This window comes from Patella vulgata, chromosome 4 (assembly GCF_932274485.2).
Source record: "Patella vulgata chromosome 4, xgPatVulg1.2, whole genome shotgun sequence".
NCBI lineage: Eukaryota > Metazoa > Mollusca > Gastropoda > Patellidae > Patella > Patella vulgata.
Genome location: NC_065882.2, coordinates 67,083,489 through 67,104,634, shown reverse-complemented (window position 1 = coordinate 67,104,634; position 21,146 = coordinate 67,083,489). Strand labels below are relative to the sequence as shown.

Sequence of the window (21,146 nt, the reverse complement as noted above, 5' to 3'; positions counted from 1 at the left end):
GCTCTGTTAATTTTATGCCTTCCTTAATTATGATTCTCTTTGTACGTAACCATTAAACCACTTATTGGTAATGCGTGTGAAACCTGTATAAAACGAAAACAACAGCTATTCTGCTAATTATAACTTAATGGCACAATAAATTGTACAAAAATCATGGACGTTTTATTGATGGGAAAGTCTACTTAATGTCACCATTGGTAGCAGTAGTGTTACAGATAGTCTTGTGCAAATGAATATTAAATGAAGACTGTGCATGGATAAGGACAAAGTCATTAACCTGTAACTAGGTACATTCTCGTTGGCATCTACCTTTTTTTTCTTCTGAAATGATAAAGATGTCATTTATAAGAGGAATAATCATTCATCCCGTTTATAAAGAGTGAAAGGGTGTTCTGTTGTATATAGAAAAGTTCGGTGTAGTTTGCTAGCTATCAGGAGCGGTATTGATTTTTAAACCTAGATGACGTTATGTTCGCTTAATGTAATTGTTGATACAAAAACCACAGATGGGAAACTGATAGCAGAACAAGATGTCGATCTTAAGTAATGTGAGTACAATGCTTCAAAATTAATATTTAATAATATATTACATGCTGTAAATTATTACCCTAATTTGTATCTTCTACTAGTGAATTGTATGCTATTTTTATTTCTGTAGACTTAAATTAAACGCCGTTTAACACATCGGCAACACTTAACATGGGTCATTTTGAGACTATATAAAATTTAATATATCTTTTTAGGTGCACGGCTAATGCAACACAGGAACACACTTTCCCTTCTGCTAGTATTAGCCTTGTGACGGGTAACCATATATAACAAGATTGTTTTGTTATCATGTGATCGATTTGAACACCCTCTCGTATCAGAATTAGAAAGTATTCAAACATACATATAAATATGTCCCCCAAAGAACCCATAAAGAAAGTGACAGCTGTCTTACTGCTGCAACTCGTTATGGTGGAGACAGGGGACATAATTGATAGGAAACGCACCTGGCGTTTTTGAACCCACAATCAGATAGCTGTAGCTCTTGTAAGGAAGATCGACCAAGCATAAATGAGTTATACAGTGGGAAACATCCATATAAATCTCACAAAAAACTATTTATTTTCAATTAGCAGACCTTTTCCTCGATGACTGAAATACTTCAATAATTAACTTGTCAGAAGTAAGGAATTTAAAATGCTTGTTCACTTCAATTAAGCAATTTATATGAAAATAGAAATAGGTATACTGCAGTAGTTGTTGTAATAAAATTCTATGTAGAAATCATGTTTAAATTATCGGTGTGTTTCACTCAAGAGCGTTTTCTGAAATCACGCAAGCTTAAATGAATGGGCTACAAGTTATTGCCATCAAGTCTATGGCGGAGTTCTGTCTTATGTAAATGGGTTTACAGTTTATTGCCTGGGTGTCTATATTAATGACTTCGCAGAATAGGCGATATAATCGAAAGACATGCATTTGCAGTTATCTTCTAACGAGTCATACATTCACGGCAGCAAAAGAGCCGCTGTTTGCATTTAGACCAACGAAAATATAAAGTGGGGTGGGTGGATGGCTGAATGGTTAGCGTGTGCGCGCTGTATCATAAAATCTGTCATTGAGTCAATTGGCGTGGTTTCGATTCCCCGGTTGTACGTGACAAGGAGTAGGGTTTTCTCCGGGTCCTCCGGTTTCCTCCCCCTACGCGCCAGCGAATTAATGAAATAAAATTAAACCATGTTAGTCCCGAAATGACCTAGTTTGCGTCGAGTGGACGTTAAACCCCATTTCTCTCTCTCTCTCTCTAGAGCTTAGGGGAATTCTCTATTGGCTTGATACAACAGTTACATCGGGAGGTTTTAATTAGATTATTTGGAAATTTTAAGAAGGTTTAAAAGAGTTTAACGAAATATACTTAATATAGCTTGCTCTAATTAATCCAATGCTTTGGTTTTAATGGGCCTTCAAGGTATAGTATTGGAATTGCCTGCTATGCCCATACACCTCGTTATTTGAAGATCCTACAATATGGATCTTAATTGTTCTTAGTATACGGTATTGTCGTCGCCCCTGTCTGTCCGGATGTCTACATTTTGTTTTTCGACCCTCTAGAGGTCAGAAAGTTTTATACAATTTATAGGAATCTTAAAATATATGGTAATATTCCAAAGATCTTGGTTCCTTTTGATATTGTCGCATGTCGGACCGTAACATTATAGCATCTGATTGTACGAAAAATCGCTTTTTTTGGCAACCGCTTGCCTATAAAGTATTAGGAATGCTCCAACTATTAATGTCTCAACACCAACCCCAATACACCGACCGAAGTGCAATTAGTTAATCAATATATCAAAGCATTAAGAATTGTACTACACAGATCAATAACATGAATGGTTTGATGCTAGTAATCGCATTACAAGAAACACTGATAAAAGGCATTTCAAGGGGCAGTAAAGTCCGTTTCTATTCGCCTTGCAAATAATGAGGTGCTAAATTTTCTATTCTTTGGCAACTAGAAATGGACACAAATGGGTAGCAACGCATATAATAATGTTATATGATTGTATATAAACTGATTTATATTCAATCTTTTCTGTTTTACTGTTTTTTCTAATTATTTATGTTCGGCGAAATACGCGAGAGTCCAAATTGAATGGTATTCTTTGGCGCATAGTTATTCAAGTCTACGCCGCAGTGTTGTCCTGTGGGATATATTTAGCTTCTTTCATCGAGTCAAAGCATTCTGGCACGCGATTCGTGGACCAATTTTAAAATTTTGATTTTGTCTTAAATATTGGACATCCGAAGCCCGGCCATCTGTTCACGGTAAGATAACAACATCAACGGTGATTTAAATTGACCAATAAGTCTGATTGTCAATGCCAAAGACTGTGGATGCTATTTTGTTGTCGGCTAGCCTTCTTTAAGTCGAAGGTTCAGCTTGGGCCTTAGTCAAGCCATATTAGCTATTCTTTCACGGCTTCGCTCTGGGTTAATTAACGCGAATACTCTGGGTAGCCAACGCTTTCCAAAGAATGATGAAATATGTCGACATGGCCAGCAGCCCCATTGCGCAAAACGTCGTTCAATAGGTACAAAGCCAGATAGTACCTTCCCCACTTTATGTTTTGTCATTTACAAACGTATACTAGACATACACAGCATTGTTTTCCAACCATCAAATAGAAGAAACTGCAACCAACGGGCACAACATTATTCTTCCAGACAATTTCCCCACAGTTGTTTACTATTCATACGGTCGAGTAAATTGGGATCTAGGCAATTAAGGAAACCGCGTGTGGTTATTTACACCGTTAGTGAACTTGTACAACTTGAAAAGACTCCAGTTGTTCTATGCATTGACACATTATACTGAAAAATATTGTAATTGACAATCTTCTGTCATGTAGAGACATACAGTTCATTCCATTCAAAATAAACTGGTACTTTTAATTCGGATATCCTGCGGCCTATCTGGTGGTTGAAATATTAATTGAATATGTGTTCGAATGAAGCGTTGCTACAATAGACTATCGATGTATCGAATTTTGTAGTGTAAGACTGACAGAAATCTATAATCCAAAATTCAATAATCCTATTATTTGAACCGGATATCATGTCTGTGGTACAGAGGCAAGTGCTCGTGTATAGCAGTCGGCATTGACTCAATAAACTGGATTACACTGTTCTATTTCCTTTGGCTTATTCACTCTAGACCTTGACATCTGGGTAACTTCTAGCGTCTACTTACAGAGCATTTTGAAGCAAAATTATACACTGTCTAACAACTATTGTATGTCTAATCCCCGCCCACCACCATAACTATGAACTCTTTTAAGTTTTCGAAAGAACTTCTACTGATGTTAGATATTTCAGTACATGTAGATGTATATTCTCGTCGCCCCTGCCCGTCCGTCCACAACTTGTTTGTGGACTCTACTTAGGTCACAATTTTCACCCGTTCTGACGGGTCATGTATCGGACGTAACCATGTAGATTATGGCCCCGGATAGCACGGAAAATCATGTTTTTAGCTTGTGGACTCCCTCGAGGTCACAATTTTTATCCGATTTTGATGAAACATAAAAAGTATGTGAACAACCCAAAGATCTCGGTTCCTTTCGATATTCGCGCATATCGGATCGTAACTTCCTGGATTATTGGTCCCCATTGTCCGATAAATGGCGTTTTTAGCTTTTAGACTCTGTAGAGGTCACAATTTTGTTTTATCCAATTTGCGTTTAAATATATCAGTGTTACAACCTAATGACGGTTGAGTTCGAATTTCGTAAAACTCAGACCGAAATTGCCCGATAAAATTGCCGCTCCTTGTACGCAAATAGAGTAAAAGTAGAGGTCACAATTTTGTCTGATTTTGTTGAAACTTACAATATATGGTCATATCGCATAGATTTCGATTCCTTTTGATGTATGGCCCCTGATCTAAACAATTTTGACGAAATTTGAACTGAGCCATCATTATATGTGATATTAAAACGACTTTTACAATCGGATAAAATAGAAATTGTGACCTGTAGAGGGTCCACAAGCTAAAATTGGGAATCTTTCGTAAAATTACGGGCCATAATAGAGGAAGGTAGTCCGATATAAGCGAATATCGAAAGTAGCCGAGATCTTTGGGATATAAACATATACTTGAAGGTTCATTGGATCAAAATTGTGATCTCTAGGGGGTTCAAAACATTGGTATTACATAGTTTGCCTTTAACACTATTTGCGTACAGGGAGCGGCCATTATGTTCGGCAGTTTCGGTCCGATTTTCACAACATTCGACGACAATATAGGTCCACATGAAAATGGGGGCCTATAAAACGGTTAAATATATCACCGTTACACCATAATTACGGTTGAGTTCGAAACTGACCGATAAAATGGCCACTCCGCGTACGCATATAGTATTATAGTATGCAATACCATGGTTGTGGACTCTCTAGGGCAGCGGTTCCCAACCTTTTGTGTACCAACTCAACATCGCAAATTATTATGTGTCACCTTTGAATTGAGTTTTGTGTAAGAGAGAGGAAATTTAAGACAACCGTCACGGCACAACTTACAATGATGCACTGGCAAGAGAGCTTCTCCCAAAGCAGGCACTCTACGCCCCTAACGTACGTTATCAAGCAATGACAGACAATGTTTTAATTCTCATATTTTTTCAACAAAATACCCAGAATACAATGACACATGGAAATAAAATTAATGTTAATATATACTATTCAAAAAAAGTAGGGGATATTTGATTTTGGGGGCATAATACTAAAATATGCAAATGACTACGAAAAAAGTCACTATAGAACCTAACAGAAGAAACATTTCAAGTTACATGTGACGCCCAAACGCACCAATAGCTACCGCATGGAATGCAGGTGATGCTTGGGATCATCATGGGGGTCCAACCCAAGATTTGCACGACTCTGACTTTGAATGTTACAGTCATTGTGGCATTGAATTCCAGGGTGGAAACATCAGTTTAATTGTTTTAGTGACCAGAAAACAAATTTTGATATGCGTCGGCTTACCCAAAATGAAAGGTTACGTGCCCTTGGCATGCTACAGATCGGCACAACACAGGCGGTTGTGGCGCGGACGATGAATGTTTCTCAGTCTGTCATAAGCAGGCTATGGTCCAGATACCGTGATACACAATCTGTACAGGACAGACCACGCTCAGGTCGACCAAGGGCGACAACTCAAGCCCAGGATCGATTTATCCGTACCTTGGCCTTGAGAAATCGTGTCATCACAGCAAATCAGATCAGCGCTCGTCTTCAAACAGACACTGGTGTGAGAGTGAGTGGCCAGACGATTCGGAATCGACTGCATAGGGGTCACCTTCGCGCCCGACGTCCTCGCGTGATCCCTTGTTTGAGAGATCATCACATTCAGGCAAGACGTCGTTGGTGTAGGGATCGTCAACACTGGAATAATCGACGCTGGAGCAATGTGATGTTTTCAGTGAGTCAAGGTTCACTGTTGATTTTTTGGACAGACGTAGGAGGGTGTGGCGTCGTCGAAACGAGCGCTTCCAAGACGTTAACGTCATCAGACATGATCGATTTGGGGGTGGTTCTGTTATGGTGTGGGGAGGCATCACTGTTGCTGGAAGAACGGCTTTATATGTTGTTGCAGGGCGTGTTACAAGCCAGTACTACCGGGACAACATCTTGCCAGTCCATGTTGTGCCGTTCGCACGACGTCATGGCCGCCGTTTCATCTTCCAGGATGACAACGCAAGATGTCACAGGGCCAGGATCGTTACAGGTTACCTCCAACAACAGAACATCACCACATTACCTTGGCCAGCACTGAGTCCCGACCTATCCCCCATCGAGCATGTCTGGGACATGCTTGGACAGAGGTTACGTCAACGTCAACAACGTCCTGCCAATGTCCAAGAACTTGCTGCTGCGTTGCAACAGGAATGGGACAATCTGGACCAAAATGACCTTAGACGTCTCATTAGGAGTATGCCACGTCGGATCAATGCTTGTTTGGCAAACAGAGGAGGATTTACCCGTTACTGACTTGGTTGTGGTGCTGTGGTAACTTTGCTGTTTGACCCCGGGTATCATTTTACCCTTATAATGGTCAGTCTGTGCCTTACTTAGTCTAACGATCATTTGGAATAAATCGATGAATGTGAACTTCATTTCATTTTGTCATTTGTTTCTTCGTCAGTTTCATTAGGTGACTTTAATAACACTTAAAAATCAAATATCCCCTACTTTTTTTGAATAGTATATATACAACTGAAGTTGAATGATGGATCTTAAAAGTCATTGAGTATCAATTTACAAATTCAGAGATAAAAATATTAAAAATCATAAATTAATACATGGTAATCAGAAAATTGATAACTCTCAGTTAATAGGGTTACAATTCCTTGTGCAAAGCTGTAAACAAATTGTTGTAGAGGTGGTGACAGATGCACGATAATGTGTATGGAGGAGGATAGACAGGCGTTTCCGACAGTAATTTGTACCAAAAGTGGCTTTGGTGTAAAAGTAATAATGGAACATTTGAAGTATTTTCTTATTGACATCATTTTCAAAGTTTTATCCGATTTTGATGAAATTTAACATATGTTTACACCTCAACGATCTCGGTTCCTTTCGATATTCGCGTATATCGGACAGTAACTTCTGGATTATGGTCCCTGGTTGTACGAAAAATCGCGTGTTTAGTTTGTGGGCCTTTTAGAAGTCACAGTCACAATTTTTATCCGATTTAACAAAACGTTTAAATATATCAACGTTTCACCATAATGCCAGTGATACTTGCCAATTTCTCCCGCACGCGCCTTACAAGTGATATGTTCGGATTAACTTACGTTTGTCTAGCTCACGTTATTTATACATACTGGTACACTTACCAATTAACTTAAATACTCACCTTATGATTATTACTGACTATTTATAGGAATACTGACGTACGGTGCAAGTACTGGCAGGATTAAGCGACTACTGACAACACGTATATTTCTCACTAGTTACCATGAATAGTAACCACCACAATTAACTTATTCTACTTGATTTAAGGATATTCTAACACAGAAACCAGTATGTCAATACTCAAAGATCAGTTCTACACACTATACATCTTACAGTGATTAGTCACGAGAGGACGAACCCTACCGTTATTCAACGATCCGCAACCTTCCGCACCAGAGTTATGCCCCATTTGCCGAAAAGATTGGGAACACTATAGTTTTTAACGGATTTTTTTCAAGTTCGGGGAAGTATAAGAGGATGCACCCTATTGGTATTCAGCGTGCTACGACCTTTCATTCCGGGGTTGCAATTTGTCCTAAACACGATAGAGACTACAATTGTTAACAATTTAATTTCAAGTTTGGGGTCCTGAAAGAACGAAATACTATTGATAGTCAGTGTTTCGTATTTACGCCCGCTTTTCCAAAAACCTTGTGGCCATGTTTAAATTCTGTCGTGAAGGAGGAGGGGGGGGGGGGGATCTATTAGTGTAACGCATCCGCTTTATATCACCAGCTTTGCCATTATGGTTTCGACCAGGCTTTAACAAGCATGTAAACATGACATAAGATTTGTTGAAGGCATCCCTAATCAAATGTTGTCAACATCCAATAGGCTGCTGTCTAGACATGGCTGCTAAGTGGGCGTATTTTCCATGCACACCGGGCTATGATAGGAACGATGTGTCTTTTCAAGGACACAATTCGAGTCTCCAGCCGTTGCGCCAAATCTTCCCCATCCCACCCCCTTTTAGATATTGAAGCTTCAAATCGCAATTATCTACGTTAGCTTTGTTTTTATTGCTGTCGTTGTACAGGTCGTATGACCTGATTTTACTTTCGCTACCTGTTTTAAAAAGAACATTTTATCCATAGACCTGTTTGATTAAATATTTTTGTTATTTTGGTTTCATCACGTTTTTAAGACAATCAAGCTTGGACTAGGTTTGAAAAATCCTAGTAAATCCAGACACCAGACCACGTGAACCCGTACTTGTTTTAGATCTAAATATGATAGGATAAGTCTAGATCGAATTGCAGAGTGAGAGAGAGATATGGGGTTTAACGTTCACTCGACAACAACTAGGTCATTTCGTGACTAACATATGGTTCAATTTTATTTATAATAATTGGCTTGCGCGTAGGGGTCTTTAGCAGTGGGAGGAAACCTTAGGACCCAGAGAAAACCCACGAGGTTGGACAGGCGACCCTACTCCTTGTCACGTACAACCGGGGAATCGAAACCACGCCAGTTGACGCACTAACAGACCTTATGATACAGCGCGTGCTAACAATTTGCCCCCCCCCCCAATTGCAGTTTACAAGGAATAAGTAAATACAATGATAAATATACACCATAGACATTTATCTGCTTTAAGCCAGCATGTTTTGAATCAAAACCAAAGAAGGATGTGAATGCGGTGAAATACACACGTCTTGTCTAGGCTTGTGTGTAGTTTTATTAAGTAAAAACATGTATGAAGCAATTCAATATATCAAGAATCAAACTATACTATTCAAAAAAAGTAGGGGATATTTGATTTTTAAGTGTTATTAAAGTCACCTAATGAAACTGACGAAGAAACAAATGACAAAATGAAATGAAGTTCACATTCATCGATTTATTCCAAATGATCGTTAGACTAAGTAAGGCACAGACTGACCATTATAAAGGTAAAATGATACCCGGGGTCAAACAGCAAAGTTACCACAGCATCACAACCAAGTCAGTAACGGGTAAATCCTCCTCTGTTTGCCAAACAAGCATTGATCCGACGTGGCATACTCCTAATGAGACGTCTAAGGTCATTTTGGTCCAGATTGTCCCATTCCTGTTGCAACGCAGCAGCAAGTTCTTGGACATTGGCAGGACGTTGTTGACGTTGACGTAACCTCTGTCCAAGCATGTCCCAGACATGCTCGATGGGGGAGAGGTCGGGACTCAGTGCTGGCCAAGGTAATGTGGTGATGTTCTGTTGTTGGAGGTAACCTGTAACGATCCTGGCCCTGTGACATCTTGCGTTGTCATCCTGGAAGATGAAACGGCGGCCATGACGTCGTGCGAACGGCACAACATGGACTGCCAAGATGTTGTCCCGGTAGTACTGGCCTGTAACACGCCCTGCAACAACATGTAAAGCCGTTCTTCCAGCAACAGTGATGCCTCCCCACACCATAACAGAACCACCCCCAAATCGATCATGTCTGATGACGTTAACGTCTTGGAAGCGCTCGTTTCGACGACGCCACACCCTCCTACGTCTGTCCAAAAAATCAACAGTGAACCTTGACTCATCTGAAAACATCACATTGCTCCAGCGTCGATTATCCCAGTGTTGACGATCCCTACACCAACGACGTCTTGCCTGAATGTGATGATCTCTCAAACAAGGGATCACGCGAGGACGTCGGGCGCGAAGGTGACCCCTATGCAGTCGATTCCGAATCGTCTGGCCACTCACTCTCACACCAGTGTCTGTTTGAAGACGAGCGCTGATCTGATTTGCTGTGATGACACGATTTCTCAAGGCCAAGGTACGAATAAATCGATCCTGGGCTTGAGTTGTCGACCTGAGCGTGGTCTGTCCTGTACAGATTGTGTATCACGATATCTGGACCATAGCCTGCTTATGACAGACTGAGAAACATTGATCGTCCGCGCCACAACCGCCTGTGTTGTGCCGATCTGTAGCATGCCAAGGGCACGTAACCTTTCATTTTGGGTAAGCCGACGCATATCAAAATTTGTTTTCTGGTCACTAAAACAATTAAACTGATGTTTCCACCCTGGAATTCAATGCCACAATGACTGTAACATTCAAAGTCAGAGTCGTGCAAATCTTGGGTTGGACCCCCATGATGATCCCAAGCATCACCTGCATTCCATGCGGTAGCTATTGGTGCGTTTGGGCGTCACATGTAACTGGAAATGTTTCTTCTGTTAGGTTCTATAGTGACTTTTTTCGTAGTCATTTGCATATTTTTGTATTATGCCCCCAAAATCAAATATCCCCTACTTTTTTTGAATAGTATATATCGCTATTGATGCTGTAATTACAAGTGTTTCAATTGCGTTAGAGCAAACTATATTGATGTTAAGGATTTCTCTGAAATGAATGTTTGTGTTTTTGTGATTGATCTATACCGTTAAACCTTTTATTAAAATTAAAGACTTTTTGTCTGTCAAGCGCAAGTAGAATTTATTGGCCGAAGGTTCAATTTACAGTTATTAGTCGAACGCAGAGTGTATGCTTTAATTGGAATGAACATTAATTATTCGTCGCTACTATTTATACCTTTCTTTTCAAGCTTTTAGCTTGGTTAACAGATATTTCATTGTATTTAGAAAGTTGTTGCACACAATTATATAGAATTCAATTTCTGCTTATTACTGAACGTTTCGACTAGGCCGCTAGTCATATCAAGCAATACCAAGTGCCACTGAAATAATTTAGTGGAAAATTATTATGGATAATAATGATCTCTTTTATATTCACTGCCTGGGTAAGTAGGGTCATCATATCCCAGAAACTCCAATATCTTGTTCCTTTTTATACACTCATATGTTTTGTGGGAGTATAATATGGTCGCCATTTTACAAAATGCATGCATTGCGCATCGATTTTAAGGATGGTCATTGCCCTTGGCACCGAGACCATGTACAGTTCAGAGCTTTTTTAATTGACCATGTCTGAGATTATTAGACTGCAAGGTCAAAAGTAGAATTCGGAGCCCAGCATCGACTTTACACCCAGTTATTGCGTCTGTTATCAAAAACAAGCACGTTACCTTGAGATGGGCAAATTGCTTCATGACATGCCTTTGGCTTCCCGAAAGCTGCTGCGGTGAAGGCAGTGGTGTCATCATATATTATGTTACATAATTAATATCTTATCAGTATACAATATCTAGATATTAAATCTGTAATTATTCTGATAAATAATTCGACATATTTGGAACTAGCAAATATTGAATCTTGATATTAAATTAATCTTGAAAAACGTACTTTAGTACATAATGTCACTTTACTAATAAAATCAATTGTCTATTGTTTATCCCATTTTACTTGTGCGTTCAGTAAGTATTGATTCATAAATAGTTTTGTAGCGTAAATGCGTTATGTAACATATGTCAGGCATCAAATATACAAGCAACCTTTTGTTAAGCATTCAGACGTCTCGATTACCAACGGCAACTAACGAAATACTTATAACCATTTGCCTTTTTTTTTTTAGAAATATCTCTTGACTGACGGGAAGCCAAAGTCGCTTAATACGGCGCTGGCTCACTAGCAAGCATGTCTCGGGTTCGCTCCCGAATGACCGTGATGTTGTGTGGTTTCAGTGCCGGACTGGGGTGCCGAAGGCCCACCTGTCATCTCATTGACCAAGGCCCACACAAGTACGCGTCGAAGGCGTGTCACGAGCGCGCCAAATGCAGAAGCAGAAGGCAAATTTTTGATTTCCTTATGCAATTAGATAACAGAATGACCTAAGAGCACTATCATTAGATGAATTTGAGAATTCTCCTCAGTGTCAAAAACAAAAACCTTTTATTCTCAGTTTTTGGCGATTATTTCGGCGATAATGACTTATGAAGAACTAAGTAGAGAGAGAGAGAGAGAAATGGGGTTTAACGTCCACTCGACACAAACTAGGTCATTTCGGGACTAACATATGGTTTAATTTTATTTCAATAATTCGCTTGCGCGTAGGGGTCTTTAGCAGTGGGAGGAAACCGGAGGACCCGGAGAAAACCCACGAGGTTGGACAGGCGACTCTACTCCTTGTCGAACTAAGTAGAGGTTAAAAGATGAATTACACGGTTCGCGGTATAATGAGGTCAAACTCATAAAGTTCTTTCCTTGTAGTACGCTTCTTTTTTATACGCTCACATTTTCATGTGGACATATATTGTTGTCGCCCCTGTCCGTCCGTCCACAATTGTTTGTGAACAATCTAGAGGTCACAATTTTTATCTGATTTCAACGAAACTTGAAATATAGGTTTATCAACCCACGATCTCGTTTCCTTTCGATATTGGCATGTATCGGACTGTAACTTCATGGATTATGGCCCTTGATTGTACAAAAAATCATGTTTTTAGCTTGTGAACACTGTAGAGGTCACAATTTTTATCCGATTTGGTTTAAACTTGAAATGTATGCTTATAACCCAAATATCTCGTTTCCTTTCGATATTCGCGCATATCGGAACGTAAATTCCTGAATTATGGCCCCTTTATTGTACGAAAAATCGCGTGTTTAGCTTGTGGACCCTATAGAGGTCATAATTATTATATCACCGTTAAACCATAAGGACGGCTGAGTTCGAATTTCGTTAGAATCGGACCAAAACTGACAGACAAAATGGCCACCGTTCGTTCTCAAATAGCGTAAAAATATGGTATATCAAGGTTGAGGACCCTATAGAGGTCACAATTTTTATCCTATTTTGTTGAAATTTGAAATATAAGTTTATAACACAAAGATCTCGGTTCCTTTCGATATTTGCGCATATCGAATTGTCATTTCCTGAAATATGGCCCTTGATTGTAGGAAAAATCACTTTCTTTTTAGCTTGTTCTCTCGAAAATGTGGGCGTATCCTGCCTGGCAGCCGCTGGTTTGTGTTATTTGTCAGTCATTTTTTCCCGATCTTTTCTTTCTCCTGTCCTGTTTTTTGTACTTTCCTTCCTTCTTTCTTTTCTTTCCTCTCCTCTCCTTTTTTTCTCTTTTCTTTTTCCTTTATAGGCATATAGGCCCACTTTTTTTAATGAGGTGGACAGGTGGGCCCAGTCCGGCACTGTTTGGTTTCCGACCTATGTAACTGTCTGTAAGCGCATAGCTATGGAGCTTCGACCTTTCACAAAAGTAGTTGTTATTTAAAGGAAATATAGTACCACCGATCTCGAAGCATAAAAGTCCAAAAAAATAAAAAGTAACTGGCGTCCCCATGGTAAAGTGGAGTCAAGTACTTCGTAAAGGACAATGTTGGGGACAGGTATCCACCAACATTACATGTGAAAGAACTGGATAAACATATTTGAAAAATAATTTTAACGCAGAGATCTTTGCGGCGGTTGATTATCCGTACCGTCCGATAACAGCCGCACATACGATATTCAGCTCACTGATGCATCCCTTGGAAGACGAAAGGTTATATGAGATTATAAGAGGATATCAGTTCGAAGCCAATTATTTGTAAAAAAAAAAGAATTGGCTGTCACGAGATCAGTGCATTGCCTTGTGGAACCACGATGGAGCAGAACAGTAGGACGTTAAACCCCATTTCATTTAATTTCTTATTCAATGAGCCACCATGGCTGAATATCGATGTTTTGTCAACTCATGGCCCCAATGCATTACACCAAATTAAAATCAAATATTATGTCGAAACTAGCAGCTATCGCACTCACAGGGTTCAGAATATCGATAGGGTCCACCCTTTCATGATTCCAATGATTTACACCAGATTTGAAAAAGAAAACCGAAGTTAATAACTGTACCCTCTATCGTGTTTACAATGTTGTCGGAAAAAGGGGGTGGGGGAAAACTCCAAAAGCTAAGGGCATGCAACAAATAATATCGATAGGGTTCATCACACATTTGAAAAAGATCATTTAAAAGCTAAAGCCTCTATCGCGTTCATGAGTTTGTTATTGCAATGGGAGGGGGGGGACTCAGGAACGTCGAGTATCGACAGGTTTCGTCCTCTCATCCCCAAATTGGAAAAAAAAGATCTGTTAACGGAGTCAAGCTGCGCCGAATAACGATCGGGTTCGTCCTTTCATTGCCCCAATGCTTCCCCCCTCTCTCTCTCTCTCTCTCTCAGAATGTCTATGCCATTTTATTACCAATATTTTTTTTAAATTGGTTTGGTCAAACATGTTATATTCGAGACATTTCCCCTCTATTACCACTATGTATTGTAAGATTTTAATAAAAGTATATTTATTGTCCCACCACTGAAACGCACTGGTTACGAGATATCACTGTCAGAAACTTCCTCGAGATCACCATATTGAATTATGTTAATTACGTCATTTCGCCTTGGCAGACTTCGGCCGAATTTGAGTAAGATGCTAATATAAGCTGATTGAACCAAACTGCATTGGTTTCTTTTGAAATTTGTTTGGGGACACTCCACTTACTTTTGAGATTAACTTGCCCCGACTATTTGACTTGTCCGCAGGGATTATTTTGCTTGAAGTGTGGTATTCATTTGTTTGCTATTAGTCCAAAACAATAACTTATTTTGTGTTCAGTGGACGCTAAATTCAGAGAAAACTCTTAATAACCATAAATGCAGTACATGTATTAGCTACACTCTACTAATAGAATAATGACGAAACACTGAATTTTAATACACAATTTTCCAGCTATTGAGGACAGTCAGTTATATTTAAAGGTAACCCTTGCTTACATTAGGCTTTATAATCCGTCAAATCTAAGTAAATCCTTGAATATTGCGTCATTTATTCAAATATATATAATATAAACCGATGGAGGCAATTTCCTTTGCTCTTGAGGGTTAATTACGTACAGATAGAATAACCCTCAATCTAGGGATTCAATTATATTTTCAGACGCGTTTTTTCTAAATGTATGGTTTGGGGTTTATTCTGTACTTAACAATTCCTGGTTAAACCAAGGAGGTCATTTTAATCTTTATGTCGAATTGTAAGTAAACGACATAATTTTCTGTATGTGTTCGCAAATTCCATCGTCTATGTCCGCACGAAGTAGGGATTTTTGCGTATAATACTAATACGTATGTTGCGTTATATTTTCGTGTCTTTTCAAATTATACCACGAATAAAAAAAACAAGCTGATACAGAGAAAAAATACAACTGTGAGATCAAGAAGATTAATAATTTATGATCACGATAGCATTCTAGAAAATATGAAGTCTGATAATTGTCAAGGAAAAGTATAATACCTCACGCCTGGCTATAAACAGATCAAGGTTTTCTTTTCAAGGATGTTTATGGGTAAAAAGACTATCGACTCATTTATCCCTGTTCCACGTCTTTTTCAGCGAACATGAGAGTTCCAAGTTGTTAAGCCAGACAAACGGTAAAACAGAGAACTAATTACCCATAAAAGAACTCAAGATTGATCTGACATACAAGACTTTAATATACCAGGGCATCTAACGCGTCATTGATGAACACACCAAATTCGATATCAGTTGCAATGCAGCTAAACCAAAATGTTGGTGAGACGTTCAACGCAATTCCTTTCCTTTTCCTCATATTTTACCGAGTGGCCCAGAGGGTGCTTCAGATCATAAGGCCTTTCATTGAGGGGGGCGGGTCGCCCGCCCAACCCCGCGGGTTCTCGTCGGATATTGGGGTTTCCACCCACTGCTACAGACCCCTAAGCGCAAGTGAATTATTGAAATAGAATTGTACATGTTAGTCTCGAAATGACCTAGTTTGCGTGTTCTTTCTCGCTCTGAGATTACAGTTGTTAGGACGCTGAAAGCTAAGATAGTATAGTTAGCCTTAACAGGGATCCCTGGTTACTTAACCATGGTTCTCATCTCTTGTGATTCTCTCAAGGATAGGACTATCGACATTTGCCGCGAAGACAAACATCTACCATACTCGCGTCAGATCTCAAAAGAAGTTTTATTTGCTTGAAAACAATATAATATAAGAAAGACAAACAGTGAAGGCGAAAATGTTTGACATACAGTAATTTAAATCTACAAAAAAGGACCACGATTTCATTGTAATCGCGAGCGATGAGTGAAGAGAGGAAACAGATTCGGGACAAAACGGATTTTAAAAATAAAGCATGTCTTCCCCCATTTACACACATCACCCTGCTTACTATGCAACCGTTTTGTGAGTATAACATATCCATAACTAATACTCAGCCCAACGCCGTCTTAGAACTGCTATTTTATCAAGATGCTATCCAAATAGTAAAATTGCTGTTTTATAGAGGCGCCGATGTACCTACACTTGACGGTCCAAGCGCCGTGGACGCACCTTCCTTCGGAGAAGGGTCTAGGGTTCTCTCCCATCAGAAAATTTTGGAAAATTTCAATTTTGAGGCTGAATTTGCGATATTATGATATAAACATTATAAAAATATGAAGGAAGGGATACGACTTTAGCGTACCTGTAATAATTTATGAGAAGATTATCACGCCTGGTGCGGACTTGAATCAATCTCATTTCCATTGTGAATTAGACCTGAAAATTTCCTACAATCTCCAGTTGACTTTCTTTGGGTAGATTTCGTCGTGGGCGACTCACCAATCTCGGCATTATGGGCGCCATCCGGTATGAGGCACCTCACCAATCATGCCGTTTTGGGCGCTCAACCAATCTCATTATACATTATGTGCGGCCCGACAATCATATATCGTCATTATAACGTACCCCCCCCCCCTCTATTCGGGGCGCCGATTTTTTCCGCTGGTTGGGGCGTGGGGAAGGGTGTAGCTACGGGTATGCTGTGCATAGGCTAGAAATATCAAAAAATATATCAGGGTCCTCCGACCCCCAGTCTGGCCCTGTGTCGATTATACTCGATAAATTATTCGACATCCATATAACATGTAGGTACATTACAATAATGTTCGTTATGAATCTCAAGCATTAAATTATTAACACATATCTCATTGCGTGATAATATTACACGGTAATCGAATCAGTTTAATTATGTCTCTATTATATTACTGTCAATAAATCAAACAATATAGTTATTGATAAAATCGTAAAATGACGCCTCATTATTGAAAAGCTATAATGGGACAAACGTTTTCTTAAGGTATACTCGAGACATTGTGTATTTATATTTAATTGAGGACTATGAAATAATAATAAAACCTAGTATAATCATTCAATTTAAATTCCATTCATACAAATTAATGTAATATTAGGTTGACCCGGGCAACGCGTCAAAATAACTAGCGTTGCCATGGTAATTTAATGTCCGGTGTTTCGAAAGGGTAGCATATTCTGTCAAGCGCACCGACCCGCCACTACTACACTTAAGTTGGGTTAATACAAAAGTACCAGTGTTAATCGGTGCAGACATGTCAGAATTCAAGATCTATTTATACCTGTCGATGGACATGATTAACAATACGAGGTTTTACGGACGTTATGGTGAACCCAGTGGATGTTCTTGTATTAATTTTGTTCAGCTGTTGTTCTTCAGCGGAAACATTTGATTGAAGTGACTTTTCCTTGAACCTATAATGTGGAATCTAATATCAACTTAACGCGTTTGTCCCGTGAGTGTGTTTTTTTAAAGTTGTCGTGAAGAGGGGTTGATTAGTGAGTTGATTTTCAACCATATGTAGATCTTCTAAAATCAATAGTTGAAAGCAGTTTAATTTCCCGTTTACTTTATCTCTTCTGGGATGGTTGACTCTAGTAAACCTTAACACAATTATTCCATCAATTGTCAGTTAATCACTATAGAAGAGAGGTTTGTTATGGTGACTTATAGTAATAGTTTTATATTGTGGAGTGAAGCAAAAATTGTTAGCTGTGTGAATTTCCAGAAGAAATGAGAAGTCATATCAGGTTTTCTAGAATGAGTAAGGATACGTTTACTAATAGGGAGTGACAATTTCGGTCTTTGATTTCAGAAGTCGAATCTACTCGGTACAAAGCAATCCTGTGGCGACCAACCACTGGCAGCGAGCAGCCAAATTATCTGCAAAAGTAACAGTTTAAGGTATGTGCCCCCCCCCCAAAAAAAAAAAACCAGAGGAAGGGATGTATGGTTTAAACATACTCCATCTAGTGCATTACAACCGTGATTGTTTACAGCTAATTGGGGCAGTGGTTCTGGTGCAGATTTTGCGTTGAAGTTAATGTGCGATATAATTAAAGTTATATCTTTATTTCGCTTATTCTTTATGATTCTGATTTTCTATATTACGGATGGTCTAACATGTATTCAAAACGGCTTACGTTGGTTTGTTACGGACAAGACTCTGTCGAGTTTATAAATAGATCAGTGAATGACAATTTGGTGTGACTGGAAATGTTGTGCTTTCATTGGCTATTTACAGTAATAACGCGATACAATTGTAAAGGAAAATTTCGTCCGGTTACATATAAAATTTGGAATATAAAACGAAACAAATATGCATCGGATATTAATCAAATTGGTTAATATGGTCATATTGAAGGAATGTTGTTGTATTACACTGAGGACATTCCGAGTTCCGAGTATACTTTCCTTGACAGGCTAGGGTGTGAAATATATACCTTGGCAGTTCGACTAAATTGTCCGAGAATTATAATACATATATTTCACACCTAACGTGAGGATACAGAGTTAATGTTATTCTCAAGCGAATCTAAGTATGATGTCTACCAGAGTTTAATTTAGTTCATGATCTGACTATGATCTGTTCAGACAGACCACCAGAAACAAAGAACAGTTTGCATATAACAAGATAGTTTGCATATAAATTTTTAATAACACTGCGGGTAAAATAGATTGTCTAATAGATGAGAAGTATACATATTAATTGTATCAAATTTTATCCCAATATCACGTTACAGTGATTTACATAATATAACCCCTTTAGTAGTCGTTATTAGAATCTGATAAGCCTGTGTGTATTTTTAAAAACAATTTCCCCGGGCACTGTTGGGATTAAGAAATGTGAACTGTGCTTACAGACATTATCTTAATCTTTTCGTTAGTAATGTGTAGTGATTCCCAATTGATTTACATGACAGAATGAAAGTTCATTTACATGTTACAATGTTATCGATTTGTATCTACCAGCGAGTTTTTATTTAGATTAGAATTAGTCTTCTTATTTTATTGCATTGTTTTCAAATCACTTGAATATTGTTAAATTATTTTTTTTCAGAATGAATTACCAAGCCGACGAAGCAACTCCGGAAAGACTAATAAAAGATGCCTATTGACAATGCTGTCGTATCGATCAGATTTTTGTAAAATTAACCATTGAAATTTAAGTCTTCGAGTCATTGTTCACAAATCGTTGCATGGGTTTATACCGGTTATGTCTATTATGTACAGTGCATGTAGATAGACGGCCCTGATGAATTTTACACAGAACATTAGCCTACGGGAAGGATGTTGAATGTAACTTTTGTTTACAGACGTGGATTTGTATTGATTAAGGTGATAAGTCTTTGAAATATGTTTATTATGTGTCTTGTTTCCCGATGAAACTGAAAGGTAATTGTTTTTTTAATCAATGTGTGTTTTGTTAATCAGCAGAAAAACCCTTGGTGAATATACACGTGTGTGCGTATTGCTCGGAAACGGTTTAATTAAAATGTAAAAATATTATAGATGGTAGTGACAATGACGAATAATACAACATCAGGACAATTAATTTTAACAGCTTTAAGACCAAATTGTGAAACTATTCCAGCAATATTAACTGGAGATAATACAAATTCTACGTCTTCTGAACACAACGAGACCGACAGGGGTGCCGTTGTGTACATTATTGCGGTGCTTGTGTTTTATTCTTTTGGTGTGTTAGTTATGATTGTACAGTACCTTAAAACTGAGAAAAAAGAACTCGAAGAAGAAGCAGCCTTGGATAGCTTTTTCCGTGGTATGCCGGATAAACGTGTTGAACGTGAACATCGTGTAAACAGGATGGCTATACACGCCTTCCATACACTAACATCAATGTCATATGACGATGATGACCCCGAACTTGACTTTCAGAGGAAAAGTCCAATGCTGGTTACTGACTTGTGACCGTACCTTTGTTCTGATTTTGTATATATTTCTCATTTGTAATAGCGTCTTTTTTCACCAGACATCATACATGTTCATTGCAATGCACCATATCCCAGAGTAATGCCACTTATTAAAAACAAAATACCCTAAAACTCATATATATCGACATAGTTGAATTATGTTATTTTGTATATCAAATATTTACGATCAATATAAAGTCATTAAATGGCTGTAATGCTGACGTTAATGTCGCGGAGGAGAGAATATACGCGTACTCTTCCCAGAACTTGTGATACGCAGCATTGCCACTGGGCTCAACCGTGGAAGACACGGCTTGATAAATGTTACACTTTGTGCACAATTTCTATGCACAATTTCTATTAGTTTGTCGTAAAGGTGTTTTCCATCATTGTTCAGTACTTATAACATCAGTGTCTGGGCTATGAAAATAAATAATGAAAATAATAGAACTCTATGTGATATTTACTTAAAAAACAATGTATCATTGATCTAACAAAAATAAATATTTAATAACTAAATAAAGAAACGGAAAATAGTATCCGTGGAGGCCATGCTACTAAGTTGTCATGATTTTAGCAATTCGTAGATGGCAGCATATCGGTAATAATTGTTTGTAATGCACTGTTGTATTATTCTGGCACCATTCTTTATATCGACAACTGCAGTGCTTCGTGTGGCGAAGATCCTCCCACAATCATAACTTCACTGCTATTTCTCCTTAACAAACATGCCAGTTATTAATAGGGTTTTATATTTCAATTTTTAATAATCTATATAAACCATATTTGATGTAAAAAACACCTACGAAATAATATGAAAAATGTTCTTGTAGTAAAAATCATGATTCGTTTATAAATTGCTTTATTTTCTTACATTCGGGTTGCTTTATTATTCTTTTCTGCATGCAATTA

At 38.5% G+C, this 21,146-nt stretch overlaps 1 long non-coding RNA gene across 1 annotated transcript; it reads left to right on the top strand.

Annotated features, from left to right (window-relative positions):
- The first annotated feature begins 437 nt into the window (after positions 1–437).
- On the top strand, positions 438–19,935 carry LOC126817758 (uncharacterized). Its single transcript, XR_007679122.1, has 3 exons — positions 438–548; positions 18,116–18,204; positions 19,361–19,935. It is a non-coding gene; the product is annotated as an uncharacterized LOC126817758 (long non-coding RNA).
- Positions 19,936–21,146: the final 1,211 nt, after the last annotated feature.